Source organism: Periplaneta americana, chromosome 12 (assembly GCF_040183065.1).
Source record: "Periplaneta americana isolate PAMFEO1 chromosome 12, P.americana_PAMFEO1_priV1, whole genome shotgun sequence".
In the NCBI taxonomy this organism is placed as follows: Eukaryota; Metazoa; Arthropoda; class Insecta; order Blattodea; family Blattidae; genus Periplaneta; species Periplaneta americana.
This window is the reverse complement of record NC_091128.1, coordinates 134,302,280-134,329,821: the sequence shown is the minus strand read 5'-3', so window position 1 is coordinate 134,329,821 and position 27,542 is coordinate 134,302,280. Positions and strand designations below refer to the sequence as shown.

At 34.1% G+C, this 27,542-nt stretch overlaps 1 protein-coding gene and 1 long non-coding RNA gene across 3 annotated transcripts in view; one reads left to right on the top strand and one right to left on the bottom strand.

Annotated features, from left to right (window-relative positions):
- The window catches only part of LOC138710907 (uncharacterized), a 220,256-nt gene extending 205,104 nt beyond the window's left edge, over positions 1-15,152 (top strand). Inside the window, exon 4 of the long non-coding RNA XR_011335322.1 lies at positions 15,078-15,152. This is a non-coding gene — a long non-coding RNA (uncharacterized lncRNA). The remainder of the gene's footprint in view (positions 1-15,077) is intronic.
- Positions 1-27,542, bottom strand: part of LOC138710906 (tetraspanin-7-like) — a 289,955-nt gene that overhangs the window by 241,785 nt on the left and 20,628 nt on the right. The gene's annotated exons all lie outside the window — the stretch shown is intronic.

The window sequence follows — 27,542 nt, the reverse complement described above, 5'->3', positions numbered from 1 at the left end:
TATATTAGATTTACGAAAACATCCTGTAAGGCTACTAAATAAATAGGCCTATACCTGAAAATTTCACTTTTCTATACGAAAAGTTGAGAAAATATTTCTTTTGAATAAAAAATCAAACTTGTGAGAAATGAGCATTATAATTAAAACTTACATTCTTATAATGCACTTATACTTCTCAGACAAATCTAAAAATTATCTTCCCTTTATCCATTGAATCAGTGCTGGCCATCCCTGTACATAGCTCGACCAAGCGGCATATTTTCGTCTGTCTTTTCCTTCCCGCTGTAAAGCGCTCAGGCTCTCCTCAGCTCTAAAGCGCGCGCTTGCTCCTATGGGCATCAATTGACATGACTGTACTAGACTGTGGTGCAACCCCCAAAATCTCTCTCTATCTTATGAACGAGCTTACTAGGAACATATCTTCAAAGTTTCACATATGACATTAATTTGTTCGTCGAAATGGACCAGTTGGTCTCGCATTTATGAGACATTATAATGATGATTCTACTCGTAGTTACCGCAGTGAGGGGTGAATCTGAATGTATAAAACCACTTCGAAGTCTGTGCTTCCTTACATTCAATAGCGAGGGCAATGAGCGTAATGTTTGTTTCATGTGGATCACAGTATGTGATCACTGATCACATACTACATTGCCTCCTCATAGGTGAAACCAATGAGATGTGGTGATGCATAACACTCCGGCGTTAACTAGAGTGTGTACGTTCCGCATGGTAAATTTAATGTCAGTTTCTGTGTTCCTCAACTAAGTTATACGTTTGCTCTCATGGTTATTTCAAGGCATTGTTCACTGAAAGTCGCTTTCGGTGTTCCAGTGATTACCGTATTTTCCATAGCTGTGAGAATAGCTATTCTAGACCGGCCCAAAGTAATGGATTTTTAAAGATTATGGGTGCTATTCATAGACATTTCGCAGCACGCGCTACGAGCATACTAAGCTAGCACCGGCTATCCACTGGTTACTAGTACAGAATTCAAATCATAACCTATCGCTAACACTGGTTTATGAAATACGAAAAACGCTGATCATCCACCGAAAGCCCGCGCTAAAAATGTCTATGAATACGGCCCTATAAAATTATCTCTGTTTTCTTCTACAGGAAGGTATAATTTAGTTATGTCACGTAGAAGAATTCAGGAAAAATTCATCAGAGGATTTTCCGTATCCGCAAAAAATTCAAATTTGTGAGACATAATTACTGCCTGCCAGCGTTCAGAGAATTTTTTTTCACCACATCTTAACAATCTACCAACTTATATTTTCGGAATATGTATGATAAGACTTTCCCGTGTTAAACTTCAACGTAACTCTTTTACATGTTTCGACCGATTTATGGGTCATCTTCAGAACTGGTCGTTGTTGGTCTTGGCGCCTCTTGTTCTGTTCTCAGCATTTTTGGGAGTCTGTTTTCATCCATCCATAATTACAATACAATCATGTCCATACTAATTTCTTTTCTGTTTCCTTATAATATAATTTAAATTGTAAATATCTGTATCAGTATTTCTCTGGTGATCGAGAAGAGCATATCCAGCTACTGGGCTCAGGAATTTAATCTCTGCAGATTCTATGTTTTTTTTTTTATCAGATCTATACATTTTTCACACCTATAGTTCAATCATTAGTACTCCCATAACTTTGCTCAATTTAAGTTGCGTTTCTTTTAAAGAGTTTTCTGTCCTAATAGGCTATACTCATTACAATATCATAAATTTGTCTGAATTTATTTAATTTAAGATTGACTTCTTTCTTGTAACAGTAGGATAATTTGAAGGGAAAAATTGTTCCGGGGCCGGGTATCGATCCCGGGACCTTTGGCTGAACGCACCAACGCTCTACTGACTGAGCTACCCAGGAACTCGATGTGGATCTCTGGCGTCTTGTCAGCCCACTCGAGTTATGTGGATATAAAGAGAAAAATTGAGACGGTGTCGGGTGAAGTTCCTGGGTAGCTCAGTCGGTAGAGCCTCGGTGAGTTCAGCCAAAGGTTCCGGGATCGATACTCGGCCCCGGAACAATTTTTCCCTTGAAATTATTCAAGTCTGCTTCACAGAGAGCTTTACCTGAATACTAAATTTGCAACAGTAAGATATATTAAAACCTAAATAATTACAGACGTGGACAAATTATTAGACTAAATTAATTATATGTGCAACGAAGTTGTATTTATCGGTAGAAATAATGAACAAAAATGTATTTTGCGCAAATATAATGAACAGAAAATTGAGTCTTGAGGTTACTAATATTCTGTGAATATTCCCTTATTCTTTATTAACACGCTGATTTTGTCAGGGATGCTGGAAACCAAATTGTCACACTTTCTTTGAATATCAGCATCATTTAGCCAGATATCAGACTGTGCTTAAACGAGTCCATGTTTTGTTGTAAGCCTCTTTTTGTTCACTTTCTTCTTCAGTATAGATCACAGATTTTCAATTTCGTTCATGTCCAGTCTTCTTGCAGGCCATGGGAGAATATCTTTTGCAGTATATAATCAAAACATCAGTAGTACCAACATAGCCAGAAAAAAATACTAGAAGATGTAAGCAATCATATTTACAACAATAGAGACTCTGTGAATTATACTGATAGTTAATATGACGAATTATATTATGTTTCCAAGAAAAAAATTATAATCTACTGTAATAAATAATTTGTCCACGTCTGTAAAGATAGACACCTGTTTGATTATTTCAGTATTTAAGTACTATTTAACATATATTAGCTTTACCACAAGGAGCTATATTACCAGTAATTTCGAAAATTCCCATTTTATTTTAATTATAAATAATAATAGTAATTACTTGGATTGTCAAGATGTGCTCGGACGCGGGTTCGATTCCCGCTTGGGCTGATTGCCTGGTTATGTCCTAACCTAATTGTAAAGCAACTGTCAGATAACCCCTTAGCGAATTCTCGAATTCATTTCGCTATCGCCAATATCATCGACGCTAGATAACCTACTAATTAATACAGGGTTGTTAAATAATGTCTCTTGATCTCTTTCCTTCTCGGAATTTATAATTTAATAGTTGCTCTTTACAACTGCGTACTGTTTTAGTATTGAACCAATTATGCACTAATTTGCGCTATTCATCTAACCCTTCATTTTTTTCTGAATTTGTCCTTATATTGATATTTATTTGACAGCAAGTTTACGAAACGTAGTCTAGAGTTGATAGATTTTGTAAAAGTTGTTTCGTGACTTTCATCCATCTAAAATGTAGATCTACTCTTACAAATGGAGTGAAACGAACCCAGTAAACTGTGGTTGAGATATACCAAGAGTGTCATCGTGTCTTCCAGCGGTACGCCAATTATTTCTCAATAGAGGGTTTACGATGCTTCAATGACTGCATCTACTCGGTCGCTCCGACTGCTAATTAGCGTCCCTGTGTATCATCGGCGATCTTCTGAGAAGACACCGGCGCTTCTGCTTTGTGATAAATATGTGTTATGTCCGTAACTGAATCAGTTCTGCAACATCTCAGTAATTTAGGCAAAGATAAACTGTCACGTCAAATTATTCCTTCTAGTATAATTCAGCGAAATACCTTGATTTTCCAATAAGAAGATGATGATGATGATGATGATGATGATGATCATCATCATCATCATCATCATTCATGGCTCTACAGCCCAAAGTGGGCCTTCGCCTCCTGCAATGTCCTCTTCCATGCTGCTCTATCCTTCACCAACTGTAGCCATCCAGTAATTCCGCACCTCCTTATGTCTTCCTGAACTGAATCCCACCATCTATTCTTCGGTCTTCCTCTCCTCCTTCTCCCTTCTCGTTGACTGTGGAATATCTGATATACCTTCCTTTCGCTCGTCATTCTACCAACATGTCCTATTCATCTCAATCTGCTAAGTCTAATCGTAGATACCATATCAAGTTCACCATAGATGACCATTAATTCATCATTATGTCTCTTCCTCCAGTTACCATTTTCACACACCGCTCCCAAAATCCTCCTCAGTATTTTCCTCTGGAACACCCCGAGTCGCTTACACATATCCGCGTTCAAAGTCACGTTTCAGCGGCATATAAAACCACCGGTCTAATCGAGGTTTTATACATTTGGATTTTGGTAGTTCTAAATACATTCTGGCTCTTCATCACTGGAAGTAGTGCATAATAAGCTCTGTTGGCCGATTTAATCCTGTTCTCAGCTTCCTTTCTTAGGTCATTATTACCAGTTATAGTAGATGCCAAATATAGAAATTCATCGACTATTTCGAAATTAAAGGTACCAAACTCTTCAAATTGTCTAGCCGGCCTTGCAATCTTGGAAACTGTCATAAATTTAGTTTTGGCCTCGTTCACTTGTAGACAAATTTCTTGGTACGATATTCTAGTCTTTCAAATGTCTCCTTTACATCCTTAATTCCCCTACCCGTCATCACCACATCATCCGCATATGCTAGGATTTGGCTGCATTTGTTAAGGATAGTTCCACTTTCCTGTATATTCGCCTTACGTACTGATATCTCAAGCACTGTGTTGAAAAGCAAGGGAGCAAGCAATAAGAAGATAATGATATTTATTTTGTTTCACTCTGGCCGTGAAAATACTTCATGCATATAGTGCCAGGATGCCGAACTGAGGATCCCGGCCAGAGGTCTGGATCGGACGTTTTCGCTCGAGCGCCAAGTAGTTCATAGCATAATCCGATAGGTAGCGCACATGCATGATGGGTAAAATTGTCACGAGCGATAAATCCTCAAACGGTATAAGCCGAACGTTAGACATTCGTTCTTGTTACAGTGATGAACTGTGTAGTAACATCATAGATGTTTATCATTTCAAAACTTTGCAGTGTTTAACTAATCTCTCCATAGTACAACTACAAAACTTGCTTTAAAATGTAATATAAATGTTGTAGGTAAATGTCCCCCCCCCCCACACACACACAGGAGTGATTTTGTTTTTGCCACATCAGATAGATGTTATTGGATGTAAATATAATTATTATAAACGGAGAACACAATCACGATAATTCAAGAACTGTATCAAGTTTTCTAGTAATAATAATAATAATAATAATAATAATAATAATAATAATAATAATAATCTCTAATAATTAGTGTATCATTCTTTGCGTCTGTAACAGTTGTGCAGCATGATTATTCGTTTTATTATATTTTCTGTGACGTTATCTCTGTACTAATATTGTTATTAATCTACTGCTATATCAATAATATTTTGTAAAACGTTTCCACATTGTCGCAGTATATAGGCGGAACACTATGTGTGGACCTATCATATTATATAAGTGGTAAATCGGATATTGAATAATTATTAATTAGCAATAATAACTGTATATCGAAGTTTTTCATACTATTTTATTTATAACTTCATGTTCCAGTTTTGATACGTTCCATTGACTGTTCCATTAAACGTTTGTCATAAACGCAGAAAATAAAGCCTTATTTTTACCGTGTGAGAAAAACATATGTGTATCTTATCTGTCGCCTTCCATACAAGATAAGACATGTCGGTGAAATGACCTTGTTCTGTGCTTCTATTTTATTACGAGCGTATTACTACCGATCGTATCTCACTCGAGGGTGCGACACTCGACCGAGTTGAAGCGAGCGATTTAACTCCAATGCAGCACTCTGGTCCCGGCAGAGCCGCTTGTGTTATAGTTGCTGTCAAGGACGTAGTCGCGTTGACCGAAGGTAGCCGAATGGTTCTCACCAGCGCTAGGGTAGGGGAAGCCTGCGAACGCGCGATATTGAAAGACTAGTCAGTCAGCTTTGTATGAACAAGCGCTCTTTTTGTTCAGGAAGAATTTATGTGAGAGAAATGCAATAAGCGTTTTCCGTTAAAGGGAAAAATGCTTATTAGAATAACAAACGTACTTCTTTGCGTAATATAGATGCATTTACATCTTACATTTTGGAGGAAGAAACTTCTTTCGTAGAAAGCTAACAACGCGTTCTCTTCACAACAAGTTCATGAATGTTTGCGTTAATTTTCTTAGCCGTCATTAATCGAAGATAATTAGACAAGGGTTTATTCGACATTCTGCTATGTGAATTTCATTAATGAAAATGCAGCTTCAAAAACATAAGTCGTTGCGAACAATGAAAACATAAATATAGAATGCAAAATCCAATTTCGCCTTTGCATGTTGTAAAGCTGATTCCATTTTAAGTTCTTTCCGTATTTCTTCATTCTGTTTGATCCCACTTTGTTATTTCTGATCAAAACATAATGAATTTAATTTCTGCAGTCGTTACTCTTGCATGTAGTACGTATGGACGAATCCAGAAATGTATATAGTGTTAGTTGGGAGGCCGGAGGGAAAAAGACCTTTGGGGAGGTCGAGATGTAGATGAGAGGATAATATTAAAATGGATTTGAAAATGGTGAGATATGATGGTAGAGAGTGGATTAATCTTGCACAGGATAGGGACCGATGGCGGGCTTATGTGAGGACGGCAATGAACCTCCGGGTTCCTTAAAAGCCATAAGTAATAATAATAATAATAATAATAATAATAATAATAATAATAATAATAATAATAATAATAATAATGTATTGTGGGTCCCTATCACCACGGCACGGCGCGTCCTCAGGTTGCGGATCGAGGAGACGGCCTCCAGATATAGAGGGTAGCTGTGAATATATTGAATAAGCAGTCGCGGACAGCCGATGAGGGGTGGTCCTCCAGCTTGGGGGTTGAGCGAAGGGCTGACAACCCATTACCGTAAAAAACAACTTGTTACGAAACCTCAAAATAAACTAAGAAAAAGAAATCGTGGTTTGATGAAGATTGTTGCATGGTAGTAGAAAGAAGGAAACAGGCAAAATTGAAATTCTTACAGGATCCATTTGAGACGAATAGAGATAATTATTTCAATAAAAGACGAGAAGCAAATCGTACAATTAGGAATAAAAAGAGATATTACTTGAAGGAAAAACCTGAATGAGGTAGAAACAAATAGTAAAAATAAAAACATTAGAGATTTATATAAGGGCATAAGCTCAGGATAGGGACCAATGGCGGGCTTATGTGAGGGCGGCAATGAACCTCCGGGTTCCTTAAAAGCCAGTAGTAAATATAAGGGCATAAAGGAATTTAAGAATGGATATACGTAGATGGGAAGATAATATTAAAATGGATTTGAGGGAGGAGGGATATGATGATAGAGAATGGATTAATTTTGCTCAGGCTGGAACCAATGGCGGGCTTATGTGAGGGCGGCAATGAACCTGCGGGTTCCTTAAAAGCCAGTAAGTAAGTAAGTAAGTAAGTAAGTAAGTAAGTAAGTAAGTAAGTAAGTATCAGGCAAGGGTAAACGTGATCAAGGATGAGAATGATGACTTGCTTGCAGACTCTCATTCAATTCTGAACAGATGGAAAAACTATTTTTGGCATCTACCAAATATACATAGGCCAAATAGAAATGATCGGGACGAAATTGAAATACAAACTGCTGAGCCATTTATACCCGAACCCACACTTTCAGAAGTCGAAATTGCGATAGAAAATCTGAAAAATTATAAGTCTCCAGGTATCGATCAAATTCCAGCAGAATTAATACAAGAGGGTGGAAGCGTATTATCTAACGAAATTTATAAGCTTGTACTTGCTATTTGGGAAAAGAAAATTGTACCAGATATGATGGTAGAGACTGGATTAATCTTGCTCAGGATAGGGACCAATGGCGGGCTTATGTGAGGGCGGCAATGAACCTCCGGTTTCCTTAAAAGCCAGTATAATAATAATAATAATAATAATAATAATAATAATAATAATAATAATAATAATAATAATAAAGCGGACCATGACTCCATTCTTTGAAACGTTATAAATAAGTTACATTTAAGAAATGTCTTATAAACCTTCAATGAGAAAGAGTGGGTTGTAGGGATATGAAGTTTCCGATTGCAGGAAGTTTCTGGAAATAGTATCTGCCTTACTGCTGAGTGTTAATTTCCCCCTTTTGGTACTTCCGCTTCCACGTGACACCTACGTGTTATGGTACAAAGAGAAAAGGCGGTTTGTTGATAGCGGACAGACCTTTACAAGTGCAACGAACCTTACTTCAAGAGTCTGCCCATGAACACAAACGTACAGGACGGCGCTCCTGCGGGTTACTTTGGAGTGGTCCGTCAACTCAAAATAAAACAATTACTAGAGTCCTGTTTTATCACATTTTGTACTGGCTTACCTCAAACCGAACGTCTATACTTGCTTTCAATTTTTGAAACGACTAATTCGGTAACATCGTGTTCTCGCTGTCTTTTGAGACTGTTTAATCAATAAAGTCCAAGGCCAGATATTAGATCAACCATAGTTCTTTTATTAATATCTCTGCTGTATGCAACGTCACAGATTGCAGTGAGGGGGAAGAGAGATAGCAGAAGTTTGCATTGCTTTTAATGCTTTGATTCTCACGACCAAGATAAGCCACTTAAAATTTACCGGCCACTCGCCGGCAGAGTTATAACAAAAGAACTGTAGACATTTATTTACCAGAACTTGTATTCAGTCATGAACAGCTTTATGTCACACTATCCCGAGAAAAGTCTTCTAGGGTGCTATTCATAGACATTTCGCTAGCCCGTGCTACAAGCGTGCTAAACTAGCCCCGGCTATCGACGGGTTACTTGTACAGGATTCATATCATATCGCTAACACTGGTTTATGAATACGAAAAACGTTAGTTCGCTGATCATCCATCGGAAGCCCGGGCTAAGAATGTCTATGAATACGGTCCTTAAAGACATAAAGGTTGAAATAGAACCAAAGAGAACGCGCACAGCAAATTTTATCTGGACTGAAATGCTATTGGTTAAAGCAAATCAATGTTGCGGAGCAGCACGGGTTTTTTAGTTACATTGTAGTGTTAAGTTAGGAGCAGACACGATTTACATAATAAAATCAGAAACGGACAATTGAATAATATGTACACAATAAAAATAAATACAATTTAAATTTATTTATTTAAATTTAAATATACAGAATACCGAATATAATTACAAAACAAACAAGAGAAATAGAAATAAAATAATACAATCACTATAAAAAGAAGATACAGTAGTATTAACAAAATTTGAGACCGAATGAGCAGCGCTTGTGCTCGGTCGCAGTTCAGATATAATATTAAAATAAAAAGTAATAATATTAATAAAAATAAATAAGTAAAATAAAATAGGAACTAAAATATAATTACAGCGGCAATGGAATTATATAATACATTATTAACACTAGAGAAGAATAATGTCGCACATGAAAAGTAGGACTAATATATATTTCAAAATTATAGAATACAAATATAATATAGGCTGATTAATTCATACACATAGGCTATAAATTTATTTAATCAAATTGAAGATATTAACACGTTTCTAATTTTCTTGTTATATGTTAGTGGGTTACATGTTAGAAGTTCTGGGTGTAATTTAGTTAAAGCATTGTACAACCGAGAGCCAAAATTTATGCTATGCTTTAGACCAGCAGATGTGAGACATTTAGGTTCTACTAATGTTAAATTAATATTTCGTCTTGTGTCATAATTGTGTGTCTGTAATACAAACTTATTACGATTTTTATGATAAAATTTTAACAGCGTATACTGTACTTATAAATTTGTTCAATATTAAATACATTAAATTCAGAATAAATTAATTTAGTTGGATAATCGAAACGTTTCTTCAAACAAATTTTAATTATGCGTTTTTGTACATGAAATACATATTAGTTTTAAGTTAGAAGTCATAATTTAATGGTAGTAATGATAATTTTACAATACACAATCGCTGCTACACTAGAAGACTTATAATTAGAGCCCAGTGTTTGGTCACATTGAACTACAAGTTTAGTGAACATATACCTATGCTCTCCATTGTTTTGTGCAAGCAGTGGCGTACGCAGAATTTTGTCATGGGGAGGGGTCACTATTAATTTTTTTTTTACAATTTACATTATCGGTATTTTAAATGTTGTGTATTATATTATTATTTATTATTATTATTATTATTATTATTATTATTATGTTACCGTATATTTATTAATATGCTTATAATACTACGTTCTGATAGAACATATTCATGAATATCCTTATAAAATCTTTGAAACGTATTTTTTTCACATCATCCAATTTTTAACAAATTTTAATTTGTGTTTAATTTTGTATAATAAAAAATGTTTGTCATTATTACACTTACACAGTAATCATATATTCGTATTTATATATTTAGTCAACAGTTATAGTTTTGTAGAGATAAGATACTTTACTTTACCTACTTTTAAAGTACACAATTGCTGCTACAAAAGCAGACTTACAATTGAGGACCGTTTTTTCAAAACTTGCTAACTGCAAAATTGAGATTTTGATGGATTCGTTATCATAAGGCAGGCCTCTACATGATGTTCAAGGCGTCTTAGTAAAATTGGGTTATTTCTCTTCATTGTAGTGTGTCAAAGTGTGATCGTTTTTTCAAAACTTGCTTTCTGCTATAAGTGAGAGATACAGCAAAACTTGCTTACTATAGTGTTTTGTCTCTCCTGTAAAATTTAGTTTTTTTCAGTTAGCAAATTTTGCAAAAACGGTCCTCAATTAGAGCCTAGTGTTTGTTCACATTGAACTACAAGTTTAGTGAACACGTACCTATGCTCTCCATTGTTTTGTACAAGCGGTGGCGTACGCAGAATTTTGTCATGGGGTGGGGTCACTATAAATTTTTTTTACAATTTACATTATCGGTATTTTAAATTTTGTGTATTATATTATTATTATTGTTTTTATTATTATTATTATTATTATTATTATTATTATTACGTTACCGTATATTTATTAATAGGCCTATAATACTATGTCCTGACTACTGACATAACTTCAGTTTTGAAACGCTCTTGCCAAATTCTGAGTCATCATATTCACTCTGTTTAATTTCTTTTTCTTCACTTTATAATTCATATATGTTTGTTTTAATTTTCTGTCAACAAATTTATGTAAACATTTAATATTGTAAAATTCATGTAGGAGAGTATACTGAGTCCTTCTGGGTTACCTCCAATGGGAAGCAGTTAACAATTTAAAATTTCATGAATATCCTTATAAGATCTTTGAAACGTAATTTTTTCACAGCCATCCAATTTTTAACAAATTTTAACTTGTGCTTAATTTTGTATAATAAAAAATGTTTGTCATTATTACACTTACACAGTAATATGACAACACGCTAGAAATACCACTCCACACATCATCTCTTTATTCTTCACCTTTCACTGTTGCTACTTCTCGTCACTGGAATTCTCTGCCGCGTGAAGTCAAGGGCTGCCGAACTTTAATTTCTTTTAAATGTAAATTAGAAAAATATCTTATGATGAGTTGCCAGACCTAACGCGTTGCAAATATTTAATGGAACGTGTTCCACTGTATTTATTTTTATTTTATTTTTTTTTTTGTTTCTTATTTTTATTGTGTAATAATGTAAATCGTGTTCATTTATCACTTAACGCCAATATGTATCCCACTGTGTTGTTTTTTATTATTAGTCTATTTTTTGTGTACATTTTATTCAATTGTCGGTTTCTGGTTTATCTAATTATGTAAATCCTACTTAATTGTAATCTAATACTAATATATATTCCAATGTGTTTATTTTTATTTTTACTGTGTATATTTTTTATTGAATTATCAGCTTCTGTTTTTATGTGATTTGTATTTGATTCTAACAACATTAATATATATTGCACTATGTTTATTTTTATTTTATGAGGTAAATTTTTATGTAATTACCTCTTTTGATCTCATTATGTACCTAAATTGTATCACTATGTAATTATTTAATTCCGATCCAGTTTTATTTTCAACTATGTAAGCAAATTTTAATCCTGTTTGAGTGTAAGAGAAGGCCTTACGGCCTTAACTCTGCCAGGTTAAATAAAGCCATTATTATTATTATTATTATTATTATTATTATTATTATTATTATTATTATTATTATTATATTCGTACTTATATATTTAGTCAACAGCTATAGTTGTGTATAAGTAAGATACTTTACTTTACCTAACAGGAAAATCCATGGAAACAATAAAATATTTTGAAATATATATATATATATATATATTTTTTTTTAAGTTCAAGGGTAAGTAAAATTTCACTTCACGCACTGTCGTAGCAAAAATGTCTTCTCGCACACATATAGTAATAAATATTTGCACCAAATGGTAAAAGGGACAAACCAATATAATGAAACGATCTACTATATTAAGGCACAATTTTTATATTCACATCTGGTAAAGGTCAGATTTTCCTTTTATTAAATGCAGACGTTCGTAATGACGTCACATCGGTCGTAATAGTCTTTATATGAGTGTGGCGCACCTGCAGCATTTATGTTCTCTGAGCAAAAGAGGTCGTGGGACTAGAACGTTTTTCTTCTTCCGGTGCACAAATCCACAAACCGTATCACTGCAAGCGTTAATATCTCCCTCTCGAATCTTCCTCGCTTTTCGTTTACGACATACATTTCTACCAGTTTTCTATAGCGTTTTCAAGCTTTCTTTTCTTATTCCACCCTGGTATTGATTACTTCATAATGTACCGGAATACCGTGCAATTGCTGTTTTTCTGCCACGCACTTCCAAGATTGAAAGTTTTGATATCATAATCTGTGGGAAATTATGGTCGATACACTGTTGAAAAAGAAATGTATATCGTCGTCGTCATCATCATAGTCATAATCATCATGGTATACGTCTTTATGAGGGCTTTTCATTAAGGGTTGTAGTTCGAGAAGGCGCTGAGAATAAGGTGAAACGCAAAACATATTAACGAGAAAAAAGTTGTAATAAAACGAGAATCTTGTAATTTATATTTTACATTTTATAAACTTTTCTCTCATGTTATTGTAACAGCACTAATATTTTCATATCATAAAAATGATTGAAATATATCAAAACTAATTTCGTGATTTCTTTCTTATAAAATTTCACATAATTTAGAGTGGTAACATGACCCCTTTTTTAATTTAGAATTTAAGGGTGCTATTCATAGGCATTTCGCAGCACGCGCTACGAGCGTACTAAGCTAGCCCCGTCTATCCACTGGTTACTAGTACAGAATTCAAATCATATCCTGTCGCTAACACTGGTTTATGAATACGAAAAACGCTGATCATCCACCGGAAGCCCGCGCTAAAAATGTCTATGAATACGGGCCTAAAAGTTTCATGTAAGATAGCGAATTTACAAATGACGTAGGGTTAGGTAATTGATCCACTTTTCTTATAATACATGCTAGCATCTATGTACATTCATCTAACGTGTGTTATATATAAATGATTCGGGAGGAATACTAAATACTTTAGGCGGTGGTAGTATGGACTATTCTCTGTAGAAGAAAGTTCATATAAACATATGTCCAATTTTCAATGAGTGTGGACATATATGTAGCTGTTTAAATGTCGTATCTCTGGTGACAGTCTGCTGTACTTCAGAGATTTACATGAGTCGCCATTTTCCCGTCAGGAAGAGGGAAGAATCTAGGTGGTCTATGATGCCTCTTATGAGACAACTAGAATCATCACTACTGCCATCTTTACACAAACCGTGAGGAACACCTAGCATGATGCACGATCGATTCGACATCACGCAGATACAAGAGGTGACCTATTTTTCGAGATGGAAATGATATGGAGGAGGAATTGTGGTGAATATAGGTGGAACGAATAGAGAAAATTTTCTCTGTCTTGGTTTTGATAACCACAAATACAACTTTGTCATCGCCAGATTTGAACTGGGATCCGCGGTTGTCGTAAGCTAGCACTCTGCCAGTCGAGCTATCAAGGCGGTTGTGTCGTGGTAGTCCCACTTTACAGTAGTTCTGCACGTATTCATATTAAATGAGTTAGATCTAGTAAAAGTTCAGATATTGAATTATCCAAGACCCGACACTAGGTTGTAATTATTCTGTCCGACTAACTGCAACGGATCTTGATTCGATTTCCTGAAGAAAATGGAGATTTATCTTCCTTCCACAGGGAGAATATACACGGAGTTGTTAAAAAAGTGAGTTGTTTATAAATGCCTATTACACTTTTACTACGTCATACCACTTTTGACCAATAAAACGGTACGAAAGGATGTGTTTCAACCAGTCATGGCTGTTTATTGCTACAATTTTATCACTTCCCTAGTATTTGTTTATTTTTATCATTTCCCTAGCATTTGTTTTTATCGCTTCCCTAGCATTTGTTTCTTTGTTTGCCAACATTTCAAACTGCAAATTTGTACGGTACTATAAAACAAGCTTTGCGATCGTCATTTGTTTCCCGCATAAACAGTCAACTGAAAATGGCGGCTCCATTCAAACGTTTTGGTGAAAGTAACATTAGTGAAATAGAATTATAGTAAGTCAATTAATACCTATTTTATTGTATTAGAGTACTTTATTTCATCTAATCCTTATATACTTTCTTCTGTTTTTATCACCTCCCTACCATTTGTTTCTTTGTTTGCCAACATTTCAAACTGCAGATTCTTTACGGTACTATAAAACGTGATTTGCGATCGTCATTTGTTTACAGCATAGATAGTCAGCTGAAAATGGCGGCTCCGTTCAAACGTATTGGTGAAGCTACCATTAGTGAAATAGAATTTGAGTAAGTCAGTTAATATTTTATTGTATTAAAGTACTTTATTTATTCTAATCTTTATATACTTTCTTTTAATTGTGTAATACTCAATTAAAGTCCACTCGAGATTTGATTTTCTGTAGATAAATCAAAACCTCTAGTGAGATTACTATTGATAGACTGTCAATTAACAAACATTTTATCTTAAAAATAAGACGGCTATTTCTACGCATACAAATGAGAATTAATAACATGTTTACATTTATCGTAAATTTTGCATGTATCCGCCTCTTCTGCTATCAGTAGCGGTCTCTGTTTACCACTGTAAAGAGTAGGTCTAAGTTCGTGTATTGGAATGACTGTTACATTTTACATGATGGATTGCTTCAGTTGGTAAGTTTACTCTTTTGTAGAATGATATTAATATTATTCCTTCTTTCATATGTTTTAGATATCTACCACCATTAGCCAAGGTGCAATAGCGTTTGCGTTCCTCGATGGAGATACGATTTGGAATTTTGGTGAGTCCAACTGGAATTTATGTTGCATAAAGGTGACATTTGGAACAATATCTTGTCGAGTAGGCTACCCTCTTCTCTTAGGTGGTTTCTGCCAGTTGCCACATCAGTAATGGATAATAAAGTTAGACCATCACCATTTTCACAGTAGACTATAATTACCACATCCTCTGGCCTATTCCGTCTTCTTGAAAAAACTGTTTCCTCCATCGGAATTGCGGTCGTCCTATATTTCTTTTTCGTTCATTATGTTATCTATCTATCTATCTATCTATCTATCTATCTATCTATCTATCTATCTATCTATCTATCTATCTATCTATCTATCTATCTATCTATCTATCTATCTATCTATCTATCTATCTATCTATCTATCTATCTATCTATCTATCTATCTATCTATCTATCTATCTATCTATCTATCTATCTATCTATCTATCTATCTATCTATCTATCTATCTATCTATCTATCTATCTATCTATCTATCTATCTATCTATCTATCTATCTATCTATCTATCTATCTATCTATCTGTCTGTCTGTCTGTCTGTCTGTCTGTCTGTCTGTCTATTTATTTATGTCTATAACAAGTCAAAGCCCCAATTACAATAGACAGTACAGATATTTGCTTAAAACATAGATTTTCAGATAACATGAAAAAAAGATAAAACAGATACAAATGAAAGATAACAAGTGTAAATACAAATGAAAAATGAAAAAAAAAAACAGACGAATAGATACTACCTAAATAAAAGACACAGATATAGATATAAATGAAAAATACAAAATAAAAGTAAATGAAAAATAGATAAGTATAGATATCATAGCAAAAATGTAATATGTAGCTATAAATGGCAAATTACAGAGTAAAAAATAGATATCAAATAATCTTATTATCCGAACATCTTCCAATCTAATATTTGAGGAGAAAAATTCGCTCCGGCGCCGGGGATCGAACCCGGGTCCTTGATTCTACGTACCAAGCGCTCTGACCACTGAGCTACGCCGAATTCAATCCACAGCACCGGATCGAATTCTCCTCCTTCAATGTTTCCCTTTGTGGCTTTACTCCAAGTTAGGTATATATGTTGACGTTTATGTCCAATGTCAACTGCCATTATACTAGGAGCGCACTCAGCTGAGTGACTTGTTTGGCCGGGATTCCGCAGTTATATGCACTGCTAGCTGTGAGAATATTATGGATTTACTATTCTGTAGGACAAATTAATAAATTCATAATATCTTCCAATCTGTTTATGTTCTCTCAAGTCTGATCTATACTTTGTTATTTTATCATTTAAACTGGAGTTGTTTAGATGTTCCATAATTTTTATATTCTTCCTCGGGTTCTTTCTTGTGTAGCCTACCACTTTTCTGAGGAATTTTATCTCTGCTGTTTCAATGTTTGTTTTCTGTCGTTTAGTTAAAGTCCAAAGTTTTGAACCATAGCTTTATAAAAATTGTAATTACTGTGTTTTCCTCGTACCCAGTGATCTCCTGTGTCACACATTTGGATGAGTCTGTTTATTGATATCTCCCTATTGCCTCTTATAGATGTAGGCATACTGTAACCTACATAGTTGAAGGCATTTACTTTATTAATTTTCTTTTTGTCTTAGATTCGTTTTAGCTTGTAGATGCATTGTCTCTGTTTTATTTTCTTATATTATTTCGTTATACACTTAACTATGTCAGTCAACTCTTACATCGCCCTTTGAGTTTCATTCTCTGAAGCTGCTATGTCACCTAATGATCAGCAAATGAAATTGAATTTATAGTTTACTTACGTCTGTTAAACTTTCTTCTCAGTAACCACATAACTAGACATCCGAGTTCTTGCAGCCCACTATCACGATCATGCTGGCTTAACAATGTAGGGAGGTTCACCATTCTGCATTAATATGGTCATTAGACTGTTCCGATTCCGTGATAATGGCATTGCATAAACACGCAGCAAGATTTATTCCTATTTATTAAACATTTTCTTGTGAACTCCACATATTTGGGTCATTTTCAAAATTTGTATAACAAATGAACGATTGAGAACGTCAAAATTAAAGTACTATTTAGTGCATATTCTGCATGTATTAATATAGTGCAATGTCTCTGCCATAATAATCAGCCACTGTACACTCACCTTGCTTTAAAGCACTGTTTTGAATGATGTAACAGACATGACGGAGTAACAGATCTGACAGGTAACAGACATAACAAAGCAAACATAAGCATGTGCTAACCTAAAATTTTTTTGTTTAAAAACCTTCAAAATAGCAACTTAACTACTGCACACGTGTACTATTATGTCCTCTTGATCTTGACTTTATATGTTGTTATTTGTGGAAAACACAACACAAACAGATCTGACAGAGTAAAAATGCACGCTTAGATTAAAACATAAAGCAAGAGTATGACACACAATCTCGCCAAATCAAAATGGGTGAACATAGCAGTACAATCAAAATGGGTCTTTGTGCATCATCTTGGCTTGTTCTGACATCTGTGTGATTTCTTTTTCACCTGTGTATCCATAGGAACAGAATGGTGTAAAAGACCTGACTTACTGGACTAGAGTAATTATGCAATAATATTTAAGGAAATATAAACTCAGACATAAATGAATAAGTTTTGATAATATCAAATGCTTCTTTGATTTTTTTCTAAATTACATTATTAAACAAACCTTTATCTGGACATAATCATGCTCCATTTTAAAAACTTAACTAGTATGGACACAGCATTTTAGCTGTTACTATGAGAGTTTTATTTTATTCTCGTGAAATATTTCACATGAAGGAAATAATTCTTGTGACGTTTACTACATTAGTATTGAAACTACTCACTGTTAGGAATTTATAACTCTATCGTTATAAATGCAATAATGAGAAGGGTAAGAATTGATGGACGTCATTTGTTATACAAATTCTGCAAATGACCCATTTACATACTACTTCACACGGTTTTGGACGCGATTTAAATACATCCCTATGTCTTTAACCTAGGTCAAGTGCAATCCTCGATATATCCTGCACCACATTATCATGTGTAGGGACGCTACCCTTTGACACGACACGATAGCTTAACAAGCTCGGAGTTCACAGTCTGTTTTATAATAATTCCAAAATCTCTTTTACGGAAGAAATTGAGTTATAAAGTTGGCTGGATGAACTAGTTTTTTTTTTCTAAAAGCCACTCTATGTATGGAGGCCAGGTGACCCTCTTATCGATCTGGTTGGGCTACAAGTTGCGAGGGAAGGGAACAGTCTCTAACCCAAAGTTCCCTGTTATTCGACGCACGAGTGAACAAGCAACTAAACTAATAACAATAATAGTTTCAGGCACACAGACAAAGAGGAGGATTTACAAAAATAATGTACAGATTAGGTCTATATAAAATATGTGAACAATAAGGAAAATATTTAATGCGATTAAGATTTCTATACCCAGATACATAGCAAGTCTAGGTATCCAAACAAAATTAGTGGTGGGATCTGATTTTAATAATAATAATAATAATAATAATAATAATAATAATAATAATAATAATAATAATGTTTTATTTTCGCTGGCAGAGTTAAGGCCATAAGGCCTTCTCTTCCACTCAACCAGCCTTAATCAATACAATACATATTTAAATTACGAATATTTACACTACACTTAAAAGGTTCTCCAGCAATATTCTTCAGTTAAGTTTTAACTAGTAGACTACATATTTATTTAAATTTAGATAAACCTATAAGGTAAAGTAGTAACAATTTATGAGCTAATTTAATTCAATCAATTATCATTAATTTGAGGTTTGAGATAAATAGTAAAATGAAGAAAAAAATTTAATATAAGCTTACTAGAACTATGTTACAGGGAGAAAATATATATATATATATATATATATATATATATAAATCTAAAATATATTTCTATAATGAGAATATTAATGTAATTGCCATTAGAGGTTTTGTATCTATTTAGAGAGAATTAATTATAATAATAGGAATGGACAGATGTTAGTTTCATTATAAAATGTAATAAATATTAATCAGCAATTAATTTGTTAAGTAAGAATTTATGTAATTTTGACCTAAATGAAGTTATTGTTCAACAACCCCTTACATTACTCGGTAGCGAGTTCCAATTTCTAGCAACTGAAACTGTATAAGATGAAGAATATAAAGATGATTTTAAGGGGTTAGATACAGCTTACAGGGGTAAAATTTGGAAATATTCAACATTTTTTCCTCCATTACTGTATCTTGTACAATAAAGAAAATTAGTATGTGTAAGACACTGTCCTTCTGCTATATGAAAAAATATTTATAGGATTATTTACTTTTTTTTTTTTTTTTTTCGAAATTCAGTTCAGTGTGCAGTGATGAAGCGTTTCCCACATAACTAAAAAACTATCCAACATTCCGTGATGAAATTTCTTGTGTGTACTAATGCATGTGATATCTACAATATGATACAAGATCACTTCTCTATCTTTTACAGATTGTCTAATAAAAAATAAATTCATTTTACAAAATGGTCAAATATAATTATTTTCTTCTAACATAAAAAAATAAGAAAAAATATTATTTAATAAGGAATGTAGTTGAAAGAGCATGATATTGTAAACATGAGTTTCAGCAATAAAATAAAAGAGAGAGAACATGAAAAGTTAACAAGTTTGTGAGTTATGAGGGAAACGCTTCATCACTGCACAGTGAACTGCTAACATTTTGAATTTTGAAAAAAAAAATAATAATAAATAATTTTTTTTAAATCGTAAAAATATTTTTTTTTCATATAGGAGAAGGACAGTGTTTTATACATACCAATTTTCATTGTTGTACAAGATACAGAACTGGAGGAAAAACATGTTTAATATTTCCAAAAATTGTACTGCTGTAAGCTGTACCTAACCCCTTAAGGGAATATTCATTCTTTATCTGTAATATTCTTTTAACTTTAAAACTAAAGAATAATTGTATTTTACAAACAATGTCAAATTTGTGTAACTCTGAAAATATTAAGATTAGCACACAAGTTTATATGACTTTTTTGCTCAGAATGTCTTCGGAAATAAGTGGCGGTAAATCCTCGTGAACCATCCTGTACACATACATACATACATACATACATACATACATACATTCCCGCTTGGACTGTTTATCTGGTTTGATTTTTTCCGAGGTTTTCCTCAACCGTAAGGCGAATGTCAGGTAATCTATAGCGAATTCTCGGTCTGTTCTCGCCAAATACTTTCTCACTATCACCAATCTCATCGACGCTAATGATCTAGTAGTTGACACAGCGTCGTATATGTATATGTATATGTATATGTATATATATATATATATATATATATATATTTTTTTTTTTTTTTTAATTTTAGTTGGTTATTTAACGACGCTGTATCAACTACTAGGTTATTTAGCGTCGATGAGATTGGTGACAGCGAGATGATATTTGGCGAGATGAGGCCGAGGATTCGCCAGAGATTACCTTGTATTCACATTACGGTTGGGGAAAACCTCGGAAAAAACCCAACCAGGTAATCAGCCCAAGCGGGGATCGAACCCGCGCCCGAAAGCAACTTCAGACCGGCAGGCAAGCGCCTTAACTGACTGAGCCACGCCAGTGGCTTGTATATATATATATATATATATATATATATATATATATATATATATTAATGTTATTCCTCCCGGTAAAGTTATGGAAGTATGTTTATAACTCCTGAAATTAAACCAAACAAAGAATGTACGTTTATTTCGACGGTATAGGCAGCACAGAACTCAGTCGCAATTAGTTGAAGTAGCAGCGTATCTTCTCACAACATATGGTTGAAATCATCTCGTTTCCGAGTGACGACTTTCATTTGTTTTCATATTTACCTATCTGCAACGATGTTGTGTGTATAAAAGCAGACAGAAACATTATCCTTTCAGCATACAGTACATGCATCGTTTACCCGCTCATCTTGATGCACACAGCGATTAAGGCGCATCTTTAACGCTGCATGATTCACAGTCGTGGGTTCGAATTATTTTGAGGTACCGATGTTTGTCATTAATCTGATCCTCTGTCGCTTTAGGTGTAGGTCGAAATATGAACTATGGCAAACTTTGATATACCAGAAATACTAGGTTGGCTGAATAATTTTTTTCCCTGTAACTGATGCTTTATTTACCACAGTATGCCGGGTGTTTCAGACCACTCGTATCAGCGTTTTTTTTTCTCGAAAACTATATGATATTGGTTGTTCGTAAAAAAAATTGAACCTACGTAAAGAATCGATCGGTGGTATTACCATTTCCCGTAACAAATCGGAAGTAGCGCTACCTGTGGTCAACTTCGAAATTTCAAGTGAGAACATGGGTCATTGAAGGTACCACTGGAAACGACTTTTAAAAAGAATCGACTTTTACTGAAACTTTTTTCCTTCTAACTTATATTATTTACTCATAAAGCAACAAAAATTATATGAGAAATGCTGTATGTTGTTTATGTACGTACACTCTTCATAGTAAGTGTTCAAAATGTACGTCACCCTGTGCTTAAACAATGTTCTGATCACCTTCTAACATCCGTGATTGCACTTCAGCACAGCTGAGAGACCCACAGGCTTCTCTAATTCTTTGTTTCATGTCTTGTCTAGTTGTTGAACGCACCTGGTAGAACATGTATTTAATTTTCCCCGGAAAAAATCTCAACTAGGTAATTTGCCCCGACCGGGAATCGAACCCGGGCCGCCTGGTTACGCGGCCAGACGCGCTAACCGTTACTCCATAGGTGTAGACGTTAATTATGAATGCTCACATTTAAATATACAACGGAAACCGTAAGTAATGTAGTTAATTTTAGAGGATTATTCTTTGAGAGAGGCTATTTCAAACATAAAAGTTTAATACAATTTTCTTCCTTTTTGCTTCCTTTTGCTTCCTTTTTGAGATAAAAATTGTTTTATATGAAACGTTTTATAGCGTGTTTTGGGAAAGCCTTTGGTTGAATTTCCAATATGTTCAGTCATTTTAAGAGAGCAGTGTATTTTGACAATAAATTATTTAAAGAATTTTAGTTTTGTTCTTTTAATGTGCAGAAATTTGATCCCAACAAATTTAACATTGAAAAATTATTTACTTACTTACTGGCTTTTAAGGAACCCGGAAATTCATTGCCGCCTTCACTTGAGCAAGATTAATCCAGTGTCTATCATCATATCCCACCTCCCTCAAATACATTTTAATATTATCTTCCCATCTACGTCTCGGCCTCCCCAAAGGTCTTTTTCCCTCCGGCCTCCCAACTAACACTCTATATGCATTTCTGGATTCCCCCATACGTGCTACATGCCCTGCCCATCTCAAACGTCTGGATTTAATGTTCCTAATTATGTCAGGTGAAGAATACAATGCGTGCAGTTCTGTGTTGTGTAACTTTCTCCATTCTCCTGTAACTTCAACCCTCTCAGCCCCAAATATTTTCCTAAGAACCTTATTCTCAAACACCCTTAACCTATATTCCTCTCTCAAAGTGAGAGTCCAAGTTTCACAACCATAAAGAACCGGTAATAGGGGAGAGTCGGGTAGTATCGGACATCGGGTAATATCGGACAGTGAGTTTCTTTCATCTACCACACGATGATAGTACCTGATTGATATGGTTACGTTTCTGTGATGTCGCATAGAGAAACGTAACCATGTCATTCAGGTACTACCATATGGTGGTAGATGAAAGAAACGCACTGTCCGATACTTCCCGATGTCCGATACTACCCGTCTCTCCCCTATAACTGTTTTATAAATTCTAACTTTCAGATTTTTTGACGAACTGGATGATAAAAGTTTCTCAACCGAATAATAACAGGAATTTCCCATGCTTATTCTGTGTTTAATTTCCTCCCGAATATAATTTATACTTGTTACTGTTGCTCCAAGATATTTGAATTTTTCCACCTCTTCAAAAGATCAATTTCCAATTTTTATATTTCCATTTCGTACAATATTCCCGTCAGGAGTCATAATCATATACTTTGTCTTTTCGGGATTTACTTCCAAACCTATCTCTTTATTTGCTTCCAGTAAAATTCGCTTGTTTTCCCTAATCGTTTGTGGATTTTCTCCTAACATATTCACGTCATCCGCATAGACAAGCAGCTGATGTAACCCGTTCAATTCCAAACCCTCTCTGTTATCCTGGACTTTCCTAATGGCATACTCTAGAGCAAAATTAAAAAGTAAAGGTGATAGTGCATCTCCTTGCTTTAGCCCACAGTGAATTGGAATGCATCTGACAGAAACTGACTTATACGGATTCTGCTGTACGTTTCACTGAGACACATTTTAATTAATCGAACTAGTTTCTTGGGAATACCAAATTCAATAATAATATCATATAAAACTTCTCTCTTAACCGAGTAATATGCCTTTTTTAAATCTATGAATAACTGATGCACTGTACCCTTATACTCCCATTTTTTCTCCATTATCTGTCGAATACAAAATATCTGATCAATAGTTGATCTATTACGCCTAAAACCACACTGATGATCCCCAATAATTTCATTATTTTGCAGAATGAAAAGTTATATTATACTGTAGCCTAACAACGCAATTATGGAACGTGTTATAATTATGCTATTACTCTTGCCGAGGTTTGTAGGACTTGAATCTGCTACGAACGAGAACCTGTCGCATATATTTTGTTAGGCTACTTGATTCTCGTCATCCATCAATCATTCGTTGCTTTTGCCATTTAACGAGCGATGAACTCTTAGATATCAGACAGGCGTTCTCTGTCATGAATCGTGAGACATCAAGTGCGTGTTGATCTCAATAATATGTATATTTGAGTTCATTCGAAGACTTAATATTCATTCTCAAAAACTACTTACGTAAATTTGTCAACGTATGTAGTAACTTTGTAAGAATAGAGTTTGAATTATTGAAGGTTTAATCTTGGTTTCTCTAAATTAAATGCATATTTATGTTAATTACAAAAAAGTGTAATCAAATATGTGGAACCTTGGGAAGAACACTTATAAAAAGGAGCTACCTAACTTTAGGAAATCATGACAATGCCAGTTCTTATCTGTAGTTCCAAATGTTGGGCATGAATATAGCAGCATTAATGTGGAATACTGGCCTCAGAAATGAGCCTCTTAAGATCAATAACAGGATGTCATATACAGTAGACGAGAGAATAAATGAGCTGAAATGAGGGTGAATGTTACTTATGTTCCGCCCACTATAGGAGACATAGGCCAGTTTTACACTAATTCTAAACATACATATTTAGTATAACTTGTTGCTTGTGGACCATCCCAAACTCCAACCTCCACCCTAAGAGCGCCAGTCCTTATATATCCGTCAATCAAGGCCTTCTGACAAATAAAAGCAATTGTCAATAGATCTCTCAGTCATGACAACCTCATAAAATATCCTATCAATTGAATAATCGATCTTGCTACGTACAACATAATTATATTATATTATATTATATTATTAGATTATTACTCATTTCAGCGAGTACTGACGACCACTGCAAAATACGACAATTTGGTCCAGGGAGCATTCTCTTTTGGCACAAGGATGATTTATGTAACATGTTTCTAAATTAGTCTTTTAAATACCGGTACATTCTTTAATATAATTTGGTCCAGGGAGCATTCTCTTTTGGCACAAGGATGATTTATGTAACATGTTTCTAAATTAGTCTTTTAAATACCGGTACATTCTTTAATATAATTTGGTCGAGGAAGCATTCTCTTTTGGCACAAGGATGATTTATGTAACATGTTTATAAATTATTAGTCTTTTAAATACCGGTACATTCTTTAATAAATCACTGAAAAACAAATGTGAATATAGGAATGTGGAGTGAGTACGAAATTATTATTTTTTTGGCGCATCATTTTTACGTAAATAACGACAAATAAAAGCTAACATGCCACATAATATTTTAAGAAATACAGGAAACAAGCATGAATATTATTCACCATTCTTAATGATCTTGGGATAGAAAAAAAAACGTATGGAATAGAAATTACATACAAATGTGCGTGTAATAAACAATAAGCAAACCATCTTCGATTAATCATTTCAAAACAACGTGAATATAGCGTGGATTGTGTAGGAAAATAATTTCTTATATATTGCTCCCAATGTGCATCATTGTTAACTTATGAAAGCAAATGAAAATTAACATGGCATATAAATATTATTTGAAGAAAGATAGGAGATATTAAGTAATATTCAGCGTTCTTAATGATCATTGGATGGAAAATAACAATGAAATATGTATAAAATAGAAATTACATACAGGTGAGCATATAAAAAAAAACAGTAAGTAGAATCATATCTGATTAATAAGCTTAAATTACTCCAGGTTTAGTGTAAGAGTGGTCTATATCTATCGATGTCTCCCAGCAAATTACTTAATTCATAAAAACAAAAAAATCGTGTTAGAAGATTGAATTTGTGTATTTTCTCTGAAACTTTCCAAATATCTGTAGGCAGTCTTTTACATTAGATTGCCGAAAATTGGTTTATAGCGCAGCATTGGCAGTGATAAAAGTGTGAAATATTCGTTCATTGGGCGGTGGATACTCTACATTGACCGAAATGAGATACAAATTGAAGATCGGAACATATCAAATACAGTTCTCATGTTCTCACAATTGTTGCACTTACTTGCTTATTTTCTTACTTACAAATGCCTTTTACCACAGTAACAGTTCCAGTCCACTAATTTTACAATACCTAGAATTTGTTCTGCTTTTTGTTAACTTAGACTTTCAATGACAAAATATTGGATAACAAAAAACGCAATCCCGATTTTTCCATTACTTTACCATTTTCTGGAGGTTTCGGTTAATTGTATGGGTTGTTAATGCATATATCTCTGCTTTAAATCCCATAGTTACATACATATTTTGAACTTTTTAACGCATAACTATCCGGAACCTTGATATCACACAACATTAAGTGAAAAATTAAATTTGACTAATTTTAGAGGCTCCCTTAAAATTCCTGCTTCATTCCACGTGTTTATTTCAGCACTACCCACACTAAAAATAAATTCACAAGTTCACTGGATTTTCAGAAGTTTAGCTTTCATCGTGCTCCCCAAAGCGTGTTAACGCTCCTCAAAATGTGATGCAATAAATTATGCATGAGTATTGTTAACAATTCTATGGAGAAAACTTTTTTCTTTTCATATTATAATCTCTCTCTCTCGCAGACTGATTCATTTTTACTCTCCCTATATTTTCCACCATCTGCTGAACGGCTCAAATAAATAATATACAAAATACAATTCCTACTTTCTCTTTGTTTTTTTCTCTCTCTCTCTCTCTCTCTCTCTCTCTCTCTCTCTCTCTCTCTCTCAATCTCTCTGTTCTTCGTATATACATTTACAGGCAAAATATATATTCATGTTATTTAAATTTGTATAATAATGACCGACTCATTAGCCTAGTATATATGAGCCGTTCAGAGCAAAAGTGGTGTAAGTCAAAATTGACTTACACCACTTCTGCTCTGAACGGCTCATATATAACTAAATTTAACAGAAAGGTCGGTTAAGTTCGAGTCGACACTTTTTTTTTTCCGCTTCTTCACTTAAGAGTTTAGGCTTACAAATGACCTTGGACCACTCGCATACACAATAACTATTTAAAAAAGACGGTTTTTTAAATTTCGACAAAACACTGAAAGGAACTATTTCTAATTTTATTATCTTACAGGTCGTCGTGGTGTATGTAACGCTTTTTTGATATATATCATATATCATATATCATATCATATATCATATCATATCATATATCATATCATATCATATATCATATCATATCATATATCGTATCGTATCATATCATATCGTATCGTATTATATCATATCATATATCATATCAGTCGACCTGGTTGGCGAGTTGGTATAGCGCTGGCCTTCTATGACCAAGGTTGCGGGTTCGATCCCGGGTCAGGTCGATGACATTTAAGTGTGCTTAAATGCGACAGGCTCATGTCAGTAGATTTACTGGCATGTAAAAGAACTCCTGCGGGACAAAATTCCGACACATCCGGCGACGCTGATATAACCTCTGCAGTTGCGAGCGTCGTTAAATAAAACATAAAATTTTTATATCATATCATATCACATCATATATCGTATCGTATCGTATCATATCATATGGTATCGTATCGTATCGTATCGTATCGTATATCATATATATCTTATCGTATCGTATCATATATTGTATAGTATCGTATCATATCATATATCATATCATATCATATCATATCATATCATATCATATCATATCATATCATATCATATCATATCATATATCATATCATATCATATCATATCATATCATATCATATCATATCATATCATATATCATATATCATATATCA